Source organism: Halichoerus grypus, chromosome 2, assembly GCF_964656455.1.
Source record: "Halichoerus grypus chromosome 2, mHalGry1.hap1.1, whole genome shotgun sequence".
Classification (NCBI taxonomy): domain Eukaryota; kingdom Metazoa; phylum Chordata; class Mammalia; order Carnivora; family Phocidae; genus Halichoerus; species Halichoerus grypus.
The window spans coordinates 46,781,019-46,799,096 of NC_135713.1; the positions used below are offsets into that span (position 1 = coordinate 46,781,019).

Consider the following 18,078-nt stretch of genomic DNA (forward strand, 5'->3'; position numbering starts at 1 on the left):
TATAGGTACATTGTTTTCTCCTTTCTATTTTCTCTAACCATCACACATCTCAAGAGCATACGAAATGTTACATTTCTGGACCAGCACAGTTACAGAGCGGAAAGCAACAAAAGTGCCTAAAAATAATTGCATTGTTTTTAGTTGCAGCAACAATAGATGCACCTATGAGGATGAGGGGACAACTCTGAAGGACTGAACCGATGTAGAAATGCTAAAAATATGGTTCCCCCTCCAGCAGTTGAAATTGTGAGCAATGACTGAGGCAATGGCAGGTAGGGAGATTAAATTAGAATTCACCTCTCTCAGCTGTAATAGGGCTCATTATCAGGGCTGGCAAGAACTCAGTGGGCTCACCGGGGTGAACCTGGGACTGTGAGGGGGAGAAGGTAAAAAGGAGCAGTGTTGAGCAAAGGGAGAAGACTCGTCTCCAGCATCTAGCGCCACAGAGCAGAACCTGGAGAATGGCCGAACGTTCAGCATTGGTTCTAGAAGCACTCTCCTTTGTGGTTGTGACTATGAGCCCGGCAGCCGCCATGGGCACTGCTGCTGGGAGCAAGTCTGTGCTTGACACATGTGTTTCCCATTGATAGCTGGAGACAGCCCAGTGGCTCGGAGTTCGCCTGACAAAGCTGTATTGAAGTACAGACAGAGTACAGTTTCAAAGCAGTCAGAAAAAGAACGGGAATGCTGTTCAGGAAATTCTTCAGGCATGGGCAGGGACTTGGCTGCAGTTCTGCAGTTGGAAAGTCTGACTGGGGCAGCTTCTGAACACAGGCTGGGCCTGCTCACACTCGGCGGGCTGAGCGGCCGCCTTCTTCAGAGCCTCTGCGCGCTCGGGGACGCTGGGCGATTTTCATCAGCCGCTTTGGGAAGCACACAAGGGAGGTAGGGCGCTGTTAAGTTCTTGCATTTCCACGCTTCTCTTTCTCAGCCTGCTGTTGGTTTGCAGGCACGCTGAGTTTTCGGGGGTGGTGTGTGTGTGTATATATACGTGTACAAGTTAGAACTCTATCACTTAAACATTCGCTGTGGAATTAGAATCATTTTTCTCCCCCAGCCCTCTTCAAGATCCGATTTTCAGCAGGGCAGAGACACTTTTGAAAGTTAAGATGTAGCTAGCAACACAAATGTGAGAGGGAAAAGTATGTGAATTCTCGTATGGTCACCCCACTCCAACCTTCCATAACTTATCTGCATGGAAGGACACTTCATTGGCAGGACAGATAATTTTAGATGAAACTGTCTGTGTTCTTTGCTTCGTGAGAGTTTTGAGAGGGACTTTTTTTTTTTTTTAAGCAGAAAATAACCTGCATTTTAGGAAGGAATCAGAGTTTGAAGTTTCTATTTTGGATTACACTTTCAGAGTGTGGGAGCAGATATGTGTGTATGAATTCTTGGCATCTTTTATTATTATATGGGATTTTTGCTGTCATTAAGGAGCCCAGTGATATGTTTGCCTAGAAATATGCTGGATCAACATTTGTAATTCTGTTTCTATAATAATTTCCAACTTAGTTCTGAGTTGAAAAGTAACTGGCAGTTTTACTCCAAGGAAATACTTCTGTATTTTGGAAATACAGACAACTAAAGAGTAGCAGAAAAGAGTAGTTTATTCAAAATCATTGTTAAAAGATAGAGATATAATGGTGTGAATTTTAGTTCGTTAATCGCTTGATTTTATTTTACACCTTACTAGAAAGAGTGCTTAAAAAAACCCCAAATTTTAAATAATCCTTTCTCATGCATATCAACTATTATGCAATATGGATTTTTACCTCCGCCCCTCCCCCCACCAAAGCTCTGCCTTATTCTATGCTTCTATGCTTAGCATTTAGCGAATACACAATATAATTGCATTTAAGAAACTGGTTCAGCTCAGAAAGGGCTAGACCGAATCTCACTACAGCTCTGTGATTACTGGCCGAGGAATCAGTGACTGCCCTGGTGCTCTCCAAAGGGGGCTTGGCCGAGAGTCTGTTTGGGGAAGTAGATGAATGAATGGATTCAGGTGTGTGTTTACTTCAGTTCTAAAATCTCTCAGCGTGTAGCTAATAGTAAAGATTAATGGGTGAATGAAGAATAAAGGGCTGGAGTTCTCCAGATCCTTTTCTGTAGAAAACGCATGAGCCGCCAAACCTTGTGTCCCTTTGGTGGAAAGTCAGCACTCAGAGCCAGCCATTTCATTCTCTTCATAGTTTTGCACTTGGAGGAGGGAATTGGGGAGTGACTGGTAGCCGGGCTTCTTGCTCTAAGACATGGCACACAAATATTTTCTTCTTACAGCCTCATTTTTGGGTGGGGTTGGGTGGAGCGGGTTTGGCACTTGCTGGAGTGTGGTGGGATGCTAGCATAGACAGTGACTACTTTTGTGTTTTTCTTAAGTGCCTACTGGGTGAGCAAAATGCCAAGACAGATTAGGAACCGACATGAAACAGAGCCGAGCCCACTGCCGGTGAGCTCTAATGTCATACCCGTCTAAATTTAGTGGTGTGTCAAGCACTGAGCAGAGCAGGCGTGAAATGGCAGCTCCGGGTTGCAGGATTATGAACAGCAGTGCCTAAAACTTGGAAGCAACTTTATAGTTTTCCTTTTTTAGAAGTAGAGGAGGGGCAAATCAAGCTCCCTTGACAATTGAAAGGAGAAAGAAGGGGGTGGGAGGGTAGAGGAGAAGAAATCCAGGGCAGGGGTGCGGCAACAGGGGAGAGGAGTGGCCACACCACGCGCAGGGCAGCTGGGGTAGAGGGAGGAGATGGTGCACAGGAATGAAGCACGCATACTAGAAACAGCGCACACCAGCAGGCACGGATCCGTTCAGCTTGAAGTGCGTGGATAAACCGTGGCCTCACTGAAGAGAATTGTTTTACCCTCTACACAATGGGAGACCCCATGGTCAGTCTGCCCCGCTGTGCCTTCTGGAAGCAATCAGAGAGCACATTTTGTAAGAAAGGCAACACCCGAGGGTTCAGATTTCCTAAGCAAGGATGGAGCAGGCTCTTTGGGCTTTATTTTTAACCCATATTTCTTCCATCCAGAGATATTTCCCCACTGGGGATATTGAGTGAACGGACCAGGTGGAGATGGGTGAGTGATTGCAGTGAGCAGCTTGTTCTAGGCCCTGCCTGTGGATACTTTAGCAGAAAGACAAACTTTTTCAAAATAATATAAAGTGATACATCTGCTTTATTTTAATGAATGAATTTACTTAAATTATTTTTTTTAATTTAAAAAAACCTCTCCAAGGTCACACACCACATTATTGGTGTAAGTGTTTCCTACTAGTTTCATAAGGCTAGGAGGTTCATAGAATCATGGATTTGACCATTTGGAAGGGATTTGGGCCATCCTGTAGTTCAGAATTTCTTGAGTATGAGTAATACGGAGACCCATTTTATAATGGGGGGGATTGATGCCCACATTGTTGATTTAATTATTTCACCATACTGTCACTTAAATATGTATGAACCAGAAATACCTACCTAGATATTACCTGTCTATCTTAATCATTCTTGAACAGATACAGCACTAAAACAAATTTTTGAATTAGATACAGAGAAACTCATCTAATATTCAGATTATCAACAATCATTTTTTATGTAGAAGATGCATTACTGAAATTTAGTAAGGATTATACCATGAATGTGGGACTAACAGTGACTTTGGAGATTAGTTTGATTTCAGCCCTCTTATACTCTTGCATCCTAGTCAGACGCTTGATTCCTCCATGGCCTTTTTCTCTTTACATCTACCTTCACCATGTCCTTTTATTTGCACCTTGAAGGAATGTGCTGTTTTGTATTATATCACACTCTGTTCCTTTCTCTCTTCATGACAACGAGAATGGAATCACTTGTTGCCCACGTGATCATACAGTTAATACAAACACAGACACCAGATTGTATGGGAGTAGCCATTGCTTGGGAATGGGATCTGTATTTTCTAGGACAAAATTCACGCAAATAAGCACATCAAAAGAAAAACCCAAGAACAAATTTGATGCAGAACTCTCCAATCTCGGGGAAGATCTGAGGATCCCTCATGGGGACTCCACAGAAAGAGATGCTGATCCTGATTGGTTCTGGTCCCGTGGAAGAACCTCTGCAGGAATCTGGGGAAGAATGGCTCTGGAAATACCCTGTCTGTATTTCTAGCATTTCTAATGTAGCCACTTCTACTTGTTTCATATATTGGAGGTTTGTAAGACATTTCATCTGAAAGAGAGTTTTAATGCAGTATAGGTGAAACTTGAGTTTGGTTGCAAGTAATAGAAACTCTGCTCACAGAAGTCTGAATGTGTAAGGCCTTACTTTAGGTGAGTAGAGGTGTAGGCATGCCTAGACAGTCAGAGCTGTTGGGTCCGCTGAGGAATGTCCCCAGGGACCAAAGCTGCCTTTCTGCTTCACCATCCTCAGCTCTTCAGCTGAACTTCCCATGCTCATGTCCATGTATCATGTTCAAGTCAGGGCAAAGGTGGCAGGTCATAAAGGGGAAAAACACCTCCCCTCATGAGACTTGGCCCCTTCAATCGGGAAGGGTTCTTCTCCCATGTAGACTTCCCTTCACATCTCAGAATACACACCCAGAACTGGATCATGTACCCATGCTTAAAAAAAAAAAAAAAAAATGAATAAACAACTACTTTTGAAAAACACTGTTCTCATAATCCATTTCTTCCACTTCAAAGATGTGAACATTGAGATCAGAAAAGTGGACACTGAGATCAAAAGATGGCATAAGGGACACAGGCAGGCTGAGACCATGGCAATGCTTGCTCCTTGACCGTAGGTCTGGTGTGGACTACATGTTACGTGCATTGGCTCAGTAATGAGAGCTTAGTGATACTTCAGAAGCCTGCTTCCAATAAAAGGGAAAGTCATATTGTAATGGGATCTTAGTATTAGAAGATTCCTCAGAAATCACCAGCTTCCACCATTTCTCAAAACCTCTTGAATCAGAATTTCAGAAATTAGCGTTGGGGAGTCTCTATATTTTTAAAAGCTCTCCAAGTGATTCTTTTGAGGCCAGCCGGACACTGGTGCACAGAACCGAGTTTGTTGACCACCGCCATGGCTAAGTCAGCATCCAGTGCGGGGACACCATTTATGGCAGAATGGACAGATACCCGCCAGAGGGGATGGTGGTGCCTTCAATGACAGAGAACCTCACTACTCTGTGGAGCAGCAGCGGTCTCATTTCTCGCCTCAAGTCTCCTCAAACTGAGCCAAATTGGATGTCTGTCCTTTGTAACCTGTGGCCATTGTCATGGGCTCTGGAGCCACATTTGAGATCGGTGGTGGTACTTCGTGCAGAAGTGAGGTGAAGAAAGGGAATAAAGGTAGAGGTAGTCAGAAGTCTTGGGATAGGTCCTGACTTCACTGATCACTGGATCGCAGTGTTCCCACCTGTAAAATGGGATCAGATGCCTCTAGAGTATTCTCTGTTTCTCATAATCTATGATTTTTGTAATTCTAAAGCCTTCCGATTTCCTTATGAATGTCTTCGTCTTCCTTTCCCAAGGCTGGGCATCTTGAATTATTTCATCTGTCCCTCATCTTTTCCTCTGCTATTCTCTGTATCCTTCTTGAACACAATCCAGTTAACTTCCTCCAGACAAAAGTGTGGCTCCCTGGACTCTGTTCCAGTCATCTGCCAAGTGCGTATTCCATGAACAGAGAACACCAAGCGTCTATTAACCAAGGGGGAAGAGAGTGATTTTATGGGAGAAGCAGTGCAGTAAGAAAGAAGAATGGAAGGTAGGCTGATCTTACAGCAGAAGGAGATAAACACACACACACACACACACACACACATACACACACACACAATATTAACTGAGAGAGCATGAGAGAAACCAGCAAAGAATGAAATAGGCAAATCAAGATCAAAAGAAGTATGGGCACAATAAGCAGAGGAGAGAATGTTTTATACTGATTTATCCAAGTTACTTTTTCTGTGTTGCCCGAATTTCTCGACAGATTCCACTGTCCTCTTTCTCTCACCTTTGCTGCCACACAGAAAGGTGATCGTCTTCATTACTATTTCAAATTCCCATTGCCAAGTGTGAACCCCCTTATATAAAGGAAACCATGTCATCTGTGGCCCCTGACCTGCTGTCAGAGAGGTTTGCAGGACTCTGGGAGGAACGTGTCACCATGGTTCATGAAGTGTCTAAATCCGGTATCTAAATCTTGGAAATCTTTGCTGGTAGTAGCTCTGGGTGTGTGGGTGGATGCAGAAGCTTTGGCTTTCTTCTTCTTAAACGATAATGCAGTGGTACCTGTTAACACAAGCACAGGTTCCTGATAAAAAACTATATTGCCGGGGATTAGAAACTCCCTCTTTGTTCAGACCACTTTCCTTTGCCGGGTGATAGGCTCAGACTCTCTCGTGAGAACCCTGACTTCCAAATAACCTATTTCTGAACTCCTGGAAAACCTATAGTTAGCTACTGGCTGGGCTGGAAGTATTGAGCCACTGAAACTGTTCTTCTTGAGCTCAGGGTGAACAAATACCAGTTGGTAGCTCGTTTGTCCAAGCAAACATTGGACACCACCCTGCTGTCCTAACTCCGGTTAGGGTTGCGGTATTGGGCATGGTGTGTTCAGTAAGCGAAGATCGCCTAAAGCCGAGGCATAGCTGAGGAGCCACACCACACTGTGTTCCCTTCCTTCCTGTTCTTACCTGGTGTCATCGGCCATCATCTCTCTTGTCCTGGACTCTTTCTAGCTTTTTCTCTCTTTTTAAAAATTTCATTCTATCTTCCTGTTGCCATTCTCTTTTGAGAATGTTTCTTCTCTGTTCTTTGCTCGGTTCAGACCCAAGTCATGTGCTTCCCTCAGTGGTCAGGAATGCCAGGAACAGGATCTGCTCATAACTTGGACCCTGTAATAACAAACATTAATTCTGAAAGTTGGACGTGACCTTCAGAGATTTGTGGCATCACTTCTGTTGTGGACAAAGCTATACCTGGTGTTTCCCAGGCTGAGGATGCACACAGCAGGTCACAAACTGGAAGTCTGAGTGCTGACCCATAGGCACTATTTGGGGTCACAAAGTTTTGTTTTTTTTTTTTTTAATTAATTACAAAGCATTTGGACATTCTGAGATATTATGCACAAATCTAGATGATCTAGGAAAAGCCGAAGGAGGGCACCTCTGGTCTGGTTTCCCACGGCTTGGCAGTTAGTACAATCTGAGCAGTTGTTGTTCCTTTGAGAGGGTATGTGTCCACTTTATTCACTAACCCCACCTTCTGATCTGTAGGTGTTTATAATACTAGTCTCTCAATAGGGTTTCATGTCTGAACCACAGAAAATAGAAAATGATTTGGATGACCTTTTTTTTTTTTTCCCCAATTTAAGGGTGGTGTATAAAGTACCATTCTAGATGCATAGGAAAGAAAGTAAGGCATTATGACCCAATTCTCTTAGAGGGCACTGTTTAGATGGGTAGGTATCTACTCAGCAAAAAAGCAGTAGGACAGCATGCCTAGAGCACAGGTTTCAAAGTCAGATATTCCCTGGAGTAATCACATCATAGGATTATACATGAGATTTCAAATATGATAGAAATCAGATCAGTCTCTTCTTCTGGGGATGGGGATTAATTGGGAAGGGGCATGAGGGAACTTTCTAGGGTTATGGAAACAGTCCTTACCTTGATCGAATATTGTTTACACAGATGTACAGATTTGTAAAACTTGATCTGAATAGTTAATATCTGTGCATTTCACTGGAACTAAGATATAGCTCAGTAGACCTATATACATACATACATGGAGGCATGCAAGGTGCTTAGCCAAGTACATAATAACTCCACTATTATTGTTAGTGTGTTTGTTTCTGGACACCTTGATTTAAACAAAAAATAACATGACTAAAAATGAGATGGAACAGCATTTCCTTTCAGACCACAGATTTCATTGCAGATATTTGAGAGCACAGCTAAAGATCCTTACCAAACACAATTGTCAAGGAAGAATCTACTGGATCGATGCTAATTTTTTGCAACTATTGAATCACTATAAAAGTTTGTGCCTAATTTGTTGCAGCTGTTTTTCATGATGCTCTAAAAGTTTGTGGGTTTCAGAGACCTATGAGAGATGGCTTATTACCTGGGAAAACTGCCTGTACTTAGGAAACATGTACCCTGCCTGAACTACAGTAGTTGCTGTAGTATTTGTAGAATTGATGGATTGTCTTTTTTTTTTTTTGATGAATTGTGTTAAAATTAATATCCATGTTGAGAAATTTGAGCTCAGACTGTTACAAAGACATGTTTTGAATGAGTCCTCATGCTATTCTGACCAAATATAAACATGGATGTGGAAGCCTTTAACACAAGAATTAAGAGAATTGGTCTTTCAGCTAGACACTCTGAGCTCAAAATCTTGATGTCTTTAACACGTTGAGTGAGTTTGGGTCAGTGATTTAACCTCTCTGTTTCTCAGTTGTTGCCTCAACTGTAAAACGGGGATAATAATAGTACCTACCTCAGAATGATAGGACTGTGAGGATTGAGGAAGTTCAGTAAAGTATTTTGCACAGTTTCTGGCACATGGTAGCCTTCACACAAGGGTTGGTCATCGGTTTTGCATGCTCTCTTTGTGCTAGCAAACTGACGGCTTTGTTGTGATCTGCCTTTGGGTGTTGTTCAAAAGGTGCATGCCTGATGGTTGATGAAAGTGATGTCAAACAGTTGAAAAGCCTGAAGCCTGGAATTTGTGAGGAACTTGTGGTTATCTCTTGGGCCAACCTTGGCCTTGTTCCTGACTTACTCTGATTTCCTTGAATCTGGTTTTCTCATCTGTTAAATAATGATTGGGTTTCATATTGTCTGTGTTCCCTTCAAGCTTGCGTCTCATTGTCTGGTCTTAAGTGTTTGAGCTTGGTCATTATTATTTTATCATATAGCTTGGTCCCCAAATCACAGAAGAACTATATAGTAGCTCGACTGGGATTGTCATTATCTGGTTCTGGTCAGAGTCATCTTGGGGATTTAAGAGGCATTGGCCTTGTACAACACAGCTGCTTTGCTGAAAAGGACCATCACTCCTCTGAAGAAAGCTGACCATTGGGGTGCCTGGGTGGCTCAGTCGTTAAGCGTCTGCCTTCGGCTCAGGTCATGATCCCAGGGTCCTGGGATCGAGCCCCGCATCGGGCTCCCTGCTCAGCGGGAAGCCTGCTTCTCCCTCTCCCAATCCCCCTGTTTGTGTTCCTACTCTCTCTGTCTCTCTCTCTGTGTCAAATAAAGAAATAAAATCTTAAAAAAAGCTGGCCATCATTGAGGCCATGGTGGGTGGATGTAGCTTCGTTTGCATGTGAAAATGACACTATTAAAATTGCAGTCAGGTGTTTGAAATTATTTGTCCTCTCTAAGGGTGTTCAGTGTACACATTCTCTTTTAGTCCTCAACTTGCAACATCAAGAACTGTGTTGAGTTTTACGTGCAGCCAAAGCTTCAGGGACTCTCAAGATTCCTTCAAGTCTGCTCCAATACTACCTTCTCCATGAGGCTAACCTTTCTCAGGCTTTTAAAAATTGAACTTGCTCTGCTCCCCCCTCCATCCCTGGACTGCTGATCGCACTTTTCCTGTCTTTTATTTTTTTGGTGGGGGGGGGGGGAGTCCTTTGTCCATAGTACTCATCCCCTGTAATCTAAGAATAATATACTTTGGTTTTCATGTTTATCTGTCTCTCCCATCACTGCCATGAGATTAGGCATCTATGTTTCAGCTCATCGATGTATTCCAAATGCCCAGAACAGTCCCATGGGAGGATCTGAAGGAAAACACAGGTTTGTCCAGTGGTGACAGTGCTTTCACCATTTTAAGTGCACTCCACACTAAATACACAGAGATGGTAATTCTAAACACCTTGTGTTATATTCAGGGAAAGGCAGGTCTTTGCCACATTCCCTGGGCAATGGAAAGAAAACTGGACCTCAGTTTGAGTCAAGACCCTAACCCAATGTACTAATTAGAGCTGTCCTTGAGGACTTTCCTTCACTCTTCAGTACCTCAGGATCTTAATTTATGAAATAGTTTTAGTAATATCCATCTCCCAGAGTGTTATCAGAATGTAGAGCTCATATATCTAATGCCGCCTAGTACAAATATGTATGTGTGTTTCAAAAATATATTTCCATCTAAAACTACTTCAGCTTGCACTTTATACTTCTAAATTTCAGGGACAGTGAGAATTAATGGTCATCATTATATTGAAATATCTTCCAGTTCACCAGAAATAAATATTTTGAATTTAAATATAAGGCATATCATACTTTGGAGGAGAACTTTGTTAGTATCTATAACACTACCCCTCCTCCCACACACATAGCTTGACCAAGCAATTCGATTTCTTAGGACTTCTCTGAGAAGCATAGTTGGACGTACATGAAACATGTATGCTCCATTCCTGGGGCTTTAAATAACATTCATTTACAGGAGACTTAAACACTTAAACTCTAAGCCCTGTCTTTCCCCTGAATTCCAGACTCCTTTCAAAGTGCCTTTGGGACACCACCCCCCTAGATTTTTCTGTGCATTTCAGAATCAACTTGACTCAACAGCATTTTCTCTCTCTCTCCCCTCCACACACTCCATTTGCTTCCTGCCCATGAGCCTACTATGCCCCAGTGTTCCCCATCATGATGAATGGTACCATCCTTCACCCAACTGCTCACGCCAGACCTTTAGCATTCCCCAACTCCTGTTCTTTTCCTGCCCTCAGTCTTTGTCTCCGGCAGCAGTGAATCCTGTTAGCTCTACTTTCCAAATAGACTCGAAATACAGTACTAACTTGCCAATTTCTCTTTTACCTCTGCCCTGGTCTGGGCTCCTGTCCCCCCACCCTAGGCGATAGCAGTAGTCACAGGTACCTGGTTTCTCCACCTGCATTCTCATCCCAGCGGTCTGTTCCTTACAGACCAGCTGGAGTGATCGCAAAGTGAAGATCAGATCCTCTTCCTCCGATGCCTCAGTTTTCTGATAGTTACCATCACAATCTGTATCCTAGTTCAGGTTTTCCCTGTGGCTTGTAAGACCCAGTGTGCACCCCTTCTGCCTGCACTCCCAATCTGATTGTCAAACTCTTTGCTCCTTCTTTGCTCTGGTCTAGCCACGTTGTCCTTCATGCTTGCCCAGTAAAATCCCACCTCAGGGCCTTTGCACTTGCTTCTATTGTTTCCTCTGACAAGAGTGCTTCACCCAGATGTCCTTATGATTTACTTTCTTACTTGTTGATGCCTTTTTTTTCCCCCCACAAATCTCTCCCCTACAGAGGTTTTCCCTGACCATCCTAGAAACAGGAGCCTCCCACTCATTGTTTGTCCCCTTCTCCTGCTTTCCTTTTTTCCTTCCAAAGACTGCTTCCCAAGGCTAACTTTAAAATTACATGCTTGGTCGTTTATCTTTTTACTGTTGCCTCCACTAGACTGGAAGGTCCAAGAAGCGGGCATCTTTTTACTGCTAATGTCTAATGCCATACATGATAATACCTGATAAGTATTTATTTGTTAAAATAAGCAGGGGTAACAAAAAATTATTGGAAACAACCTCAGTGCTCATCACTAAGGAGTTGGCTAAGTTAAATATCATGCATCCATATAATTTAAAACTGTTTAAGTTAAAAAAAAAAAAAAAACTTCTATATGTTTTCATGGGACTATCACTTAGCTGTATTAAGTGGACCAAGTTGATTCAGAATGATGAAGAGCATTAAATATGCCCTTTTTTGTGTAAAAAGGAAAAATTTAAATGTGTATGTATATATTGAATGGACATACTGAATTAAGCCTGTATATGTGTTGAACATAGCCATAAAGATTAAAAAGGCTGGTAATAGTTGATTCTGTGGAGGGAATCTGAAAGTGTGAATGAAAAAACTTTCTTGAGGGGTGCCTGGGTAGTTCAGTCAGTTAAAAATCTGATTCTTGGTTTCAGCTGACCTTGATGTCAGGGTCATGAAATCGAGCCCCACATTGGGTTCCACACTCAGCGGGGAGTCTGCTTGAGATTCTCTCTCTCCCTCTCCTTCAGCACCCACCTCATGCACACACTCTCAGTCTCTCTTTCTCTCAAATAAGTCTTTAAAAACATTTTTTCTTGGGGCTCCTGGGTGGCTCAGTTGTTAAGCATCTGCCTTCTGCTCGGGTCATGATCCCAGGGTCCTGGGATCAAGCCCTGCATCGGGCTCCCTGCTCGGCAGGAAGCCTGTTTCTCTCTCTCCCCCTCCCCCTGCTTGTGTTCCCTCTCTTGCTGTCTCTCTCTCTGTTGAAAAATAAATAAAATCTTAAAAAAAAAAAAACAACATTTTTTCTTGACTGTATACTCTTAAGCCTTTTCAAATATATGCACTTGTCTAATTTTTTTTCAGAGAAAATTGTTCAACACTTACTCCAATTCTTAAAAAACTGAAATATGGAATACCTAACTTTTAAATTAATTCACATATGTGCTTAAAAAGAAGAGGCCATTCTTAGTTCTTAGACCATGTCACATAAACAAGCATTTGCTCTCATGGATGAATTTTACAACAAAAAAGTGTTGATTGTTATATCACAACTAAGAGGAGTTTGTTACAATTTTCTAAATTGTGCCAAATATTAACAAACCAAGACAAATGTATTGTATGGATGGCTGAATGAAAACAACCCTGGAAAGCAGATAGTTTTAAATCATAGACCTCAAAATTAACATGGCTAATGGACAACTATTTATGTGCCAAGATAATCCAAAATGACTGTGATTCCACCCAGACTCCAGATATGTGATGCAGCTGTAGGGGAATGTGGGCCTGCTATTTCCATAAACTGGTTATAGTCGTCTACAGAGATGTGATTCATGTTTACTTGTAAATGCGCTGGAAATATGAACATGCAGCATCATTATCCACAAACCCTAGGTCATTTGATTTGTATTATTTGTCTTAGTTCTGAAGATGATGATAGAGTTATTAGTTGGGCCATTTCAATTCATTACTCCTTATCATAACCTATAAGGTAAGTTGTAGTGGGAGCACAGCCTCTCTGCAAACTGGTCTCTACTCTGTCCTCTGAGCTCACTCAGTGCCCATCTTGCCAGCCACCCTGCTTAATTTAAGCAGGCCCTTAAGACCAGAATGCTTGCTGTGTCCTCTGCTGAAAAACATATTTTACCTCTGGCTCTCACCTTCATCCTCACTTTGTCAGAATGGTCTCCCGTGGTCAGGTGCACTCCATTCTTTACCATGGAACCCTCTTCAGTTTCCTTCTTAACACCTTACTTCATTATAATGGCTTAATCTGTTTACTTGAGTATGGTCCATCTCTCCCGTGAAAGTACAAGCTTGAAGAAAGCAGAAACACGATCCTACTCATTCTTTTGAAGACTGATGTATCCCTAGGATCTCCTGTGGTACTTGGCACATAATAGGTGATCAAAAATATTCTCCTTGTTGAAAAAATAGATTACTATTGGGGATTTCCTCAAAGGCCAGGACCGTCTTCTGCCTTGTTTCTTCTCTCTTGTGTGTAACTTTACAAAGAGTTGCACTTGTTGACCTTCCCATAAATTCCCTCATGGAACAAGATATTTGTAAAGTCTAGTGGGCAGAAGAGCCTAGCAAGCATTAGTAAAATGCATGTCAGTGCCTCTTTGTTCTCAACTCTACCTTATTAGTAGAGCAGATCATGGCCCACAAAATTTTATAAGTCTAAGAGAAAAATCATCAGGAAACTTGATGGCATTATATATGTCTTTAGAAAGTTTGTGGATTATTTTTTAATCATCTCTCAAAACAGAGTGTTCTTCCATAGTAAATGGATAATGCAGATTTTATAACTATTCTCTAGGTATCTCTTTTATTGGGGGGTGAGGGGGAGAAGAGGAAAACATGTCTTCTCCTGGGGAAGAAACCTGTTGAAGTGAAAACACTGAATACAGACAAAGCGAGGGCTTATATCAGTATTAGCCTGGAATATGCTCTCAGCCTCACACAGTTTGCCAGCTTTGTGAGTTTCTGCCCCACTACCTTACGTCTTTCATATATCAACTGATGAATTGTAAGAGCTGGGGCAATATAGGATTGTCTAGTAGCTATTTAGTACCAATTAGATTTAGGAAGGAAAGCCAACAGGGTATAAAATGTATGAGCGCTTGAGTACAATCAGGTAAGCTTCTGTGTTAAGACATCAAAGCTTGTCAAAGAAGTGGGACTTATCACTCTGAAGCTTAGTGTTGGTGAGCTTAAGCTAAACATAAAATGCAGTGTCCTTAATTAGAAGAGCAGCAGCTACTGGGCTCAGGGACCAGTTAAGCTGGGCCTGGCTTGAGGATCTTTGTGAGGACTTCACCATGAACGTGGGATTTGTAGAAATACTCCAATGGCAACTTTGACTGATGTTGGGCATTTGTGAGGCCATTCAGAAAAGCTTCATGGGCATCAGAAAGTCACTAAGGTATTGGTGGTGGCTGCAATGGCCGAAGTGAAACACACCGCCCAAGAAAAGGTTGTTCACAAGTCTAGGTCATTAAGACAGATACTGTTCTTGAGATTGACACATTAAATTAGTATCAGGCCTTGATTCTGTAATGTTACATGATCCCAGGTAAGAACATTTGGACGTGTGGGACCATGAGGTTATAGCTCTCAAAACCATGCTTTAGAATATGTCCATCCAAAATGTCCTTCTTTGGAAACTCAACATCTATTATATTTAGCAGCTACTTAACCCATGACTATCTTTGGTTATTGTATTATTGCATTGCCTCAACTGTCTGTAGTTCCTCCCTATCTAATAGCAGAACAACAGAAAGTTCTATATTCGTTCTCTGGAAAATATAATCCTATTACATTTTGTGTGCAAAAAATACATTATCTTCAACTGAATATGTTTATAAACAGGTAAACACTGAACATAGCCCCATAAAGGAATAGACTAATGCTTTGGATTTAAGCCTACTTTACATCAGTATAATCTAATGTGCATTTGGAAAGGCAGTCAACTTGTGTAAATTTTCATTCTTTTACTTGTGACCTTATAGCTTTCTGTTATTGGAGGATGTGTTTTGTTACTTGGTCTTGGCTTGATTTTTACTCATTCATCAAATAACTATGCACGTATATACACGCACACATAAAATTTCATGTAATTACACACATAAACACACCGTTGTTTAGGTGCTCTTGTAGTTCAGAGAACTTTTATTCATTCATTCATTCGTTCATTTAAGATTTTATTTATTTGTGTGTGAGAGAGAAAGAGAGAGACAGCAAGCCAGTACAAGTAGGGGAAGCAGCGGCAGAGGGAGAAGCAGACTCCCCACTGAACAAGGAGCCCGATGCTGGACTCAATCCCAGGACCCTGGCCTCATGACCTGAACCAAAGGCAGATGCTTAACGACTGAGCCACCCAGGCATCCTGGTTCAAAGAACTTTGAAATACTTAAAAGCGTTTAGGATGTATTCAGAGGGATGACCTATATCACTGTAAAATATGTTGTATAACAATATAAAGAAGTTCCCAAAGACTGATGAAAGGTACTAGTCTTAGGATTCCCAAGAAGAGAGTGTATTTGGATATAGAGGGGCTCCTTTGTAAAATTCACATGCCTAGTGCACCCCAGCAGATGCAGGTAAGCTGAGATTTCTTTTTCATGTCAGAGGAGATCTCTGCACATTTAAAAACCAAGACACCAAACGTTGCAAAGGGCATAATATTCAATATAATGCTGAAAGAGGACAGGGGAAGCGAAAGCTCCAGGGCAAGAACACAGTGAAAATGTGAAGAATGGCAGAGTTAAAAAAATGTGTGTATGTGTATGTATATATATGTATATATGTATGTATATATGTGTGTATATATATAGAGAGAGAGAGAGAGACATGGGAGGAAAATGGGTGATCTCATGAGAAACAGTGCAAGTAGAGGCAAAGACTGGGCCAGGGATATATCTCTATGTTCGATCTAAATTCATGCTCTCAAAGCATGGTCTCTGGGCCACAAGTATCAGAATCGATTTTGGTGTGTGTTAAAAACACAGATTCCTGGGATGCATGGCCGACTTACTGAATTAGTTAGACTTTCTTGGTGTGGGGCCTAGGAATGTGCATTTAATCAATTTCTGCAAAGTATTCTTATCTACTCAAAAGTCCAAAAATCACTCCCAGCGGAAGACAGATAAACAGTGCCATCCACTGTGCTCAGCTAAGCGGTGATGTCTCATGGTGGTGTTACACTGAGGTCTTGCCGTATGCGGGGGGTCCTTTATGGGAGGGACTAGAGGAGGATCCAAGTTTCATGAGGCCTGAAGCCTAACCAATTTATTGGGCTATTTCAAGGGGGGAAAAAAAAAACCTAAAAAATTACCAATACAAACACATTAAAAACATGAATATACTTAGAATGAGAAAGGAAATTATTAATTTTTAAAAGGCCTATCATAAAATCTAGAAAAATAATATTGTGAATAATTAACTGACATACTTTTTCTACACTTTTTGGTTGCATAGCCTTTGATTGCCTCTTCGTATGACAGCTGTTTGGCACTATCACTTTCTTGTACAGACAATAGAAAGATCGTTGTCTCTTATGGCAATTTCAACAGAACTGAGGTTTTTTTATTGCTGGTTGTGATATGTAAAGAATGCAACTTTACATACAGAATATAAACACACAGTGCATATAACCCACAAACATAAAAATTCCAATTTTGTTTTCCATGATTCCCATTAAAAAAAAATGGTGGAGCATTTATCATTTTATACGCTGAATTGAATATATTCTTGTCAGGAGAGAATTTCTGTTTTGACTAGGTGTCAGAATTAAATTCTACTTGAAATTTTACATATCTGATGATTGAAAAAAAAATGCACCTAGCTTCTGGCTTTTGCACTACCCATATATTTCTGGTGCTGGCCATTATAGGACATATTTACATCACGTCGTGTGCTTTGGTCCTGTACCTTCACCACACTCTGCTTGGTGAGTTGACACCAAGGGTGGAAGAAGAATTTCTGGAAGACATTCCTACACTAGGAGGGCTAGAAAATAATGTACCTCTACAAGGAAGTGTCTGCAAATGATATAAACATTTACTACACACAAATCATAGGAACCCCCAATTTACCTTCCTGTTAGTTGGAGCTCCAAAATTAATGGAAATCCTCCAAATCCACCCAACAAAAAGGGAGTTTGAAAAATACAAGGTCTTAACTAGTTGTAATTAAAACATCTTACTTTAGCTAATTTTATAAAAATGGGTGATACTGTTAATGCATTACTGGGGGGGTACCTCCCAGAGTCATGAAAGGGGCCTGGCCAAGAGAGGACCTTCAACTTCAACTTCATACCCTGGAGGGTTTTCTACTGGGGAGGATCAAAAAGAAACACAGATTGGAGATTATCTTTCTTCTTATGTTTTCATCATTTCAACATGTTTCAGTATTGCCTAGAAAAATTAATGTACTCAGCATATCTAAATTTTCCCTTTTTATGCAGCATTATTAACAGATGTATCCATTTCCTTACATTTGGTTGTCATAGCTTCCTGTTGGCACCATTTGTACAAAATTGCTCTCTCCCTTCCCTGTTCTTTCTTTTTTCCCCTTCCCTTCTGAATGGCACACTGGAGCATTTTTGTTTTATGTGGCTCATTAAACTAGACAGTTGGTATGGTTGGAGACTCAAGAACCCTCATGATAGACAGAACAGGCTACTACACATGCATGAGGGAGCTGAGTTCAAATCCCCACTTGGCTTTTAATTTGTTGCATGACTTGAAAGAGAACTACTTCCCCTTCCTGGTTCAAGCACCTCAGCTAGTCAGTGAACATGGTGGGCAAATCTGTGGTTCCGAGGAGTCCAAGTTCTCTTCCAAGCCCTCAGAAAAGCTCTGCTTTTTCTTTTTTTTTTTTGCTGTTTCATATTCTAGAATTTGTTTCAGGCTTTGTGTCTTAAAATGGTCATACTATTAAAAAAATAGATTGAAGGCCATTTTTTTAAGAGAAGTAGTCTCTAAAGTAGTAGTCTCTATGGAATAATCTAGGGAAAAATTTTTTTTTTTTACCATTCTAATTCCATGGTAGAGCTCAGAATTTGAAT

The 18,078-nt window shown here is 41.4% G+C and overlaps 1 protein-coding gene across 2 annotated transcripts in view; it reads left to right on the forward strand.

Annotated features, from left to right (window-relative positions):
- SGCD (sarcoglycan delta) overlaps positions 1-18,078 on the forward strand; it is a 936,024-nt gene that overhangs the window by 556,069 nt on the left and 361,877 nt on the right. The window contains exon 1 of one of the 2 annotated variants that reach the window (XM_036096205.2): positions 653-885. The exons of the other annotated variant lie outside the window; for it this stretch is intronic. The gene's annotated coding sequence lies outside the window, so the exon portion shown is untranslated. Of the gene's footprint in view, positions 1-652; positions 886-18,078 lie in introns of those variants that run through there. 2 annotated transcript variants of the gene reach the window in all.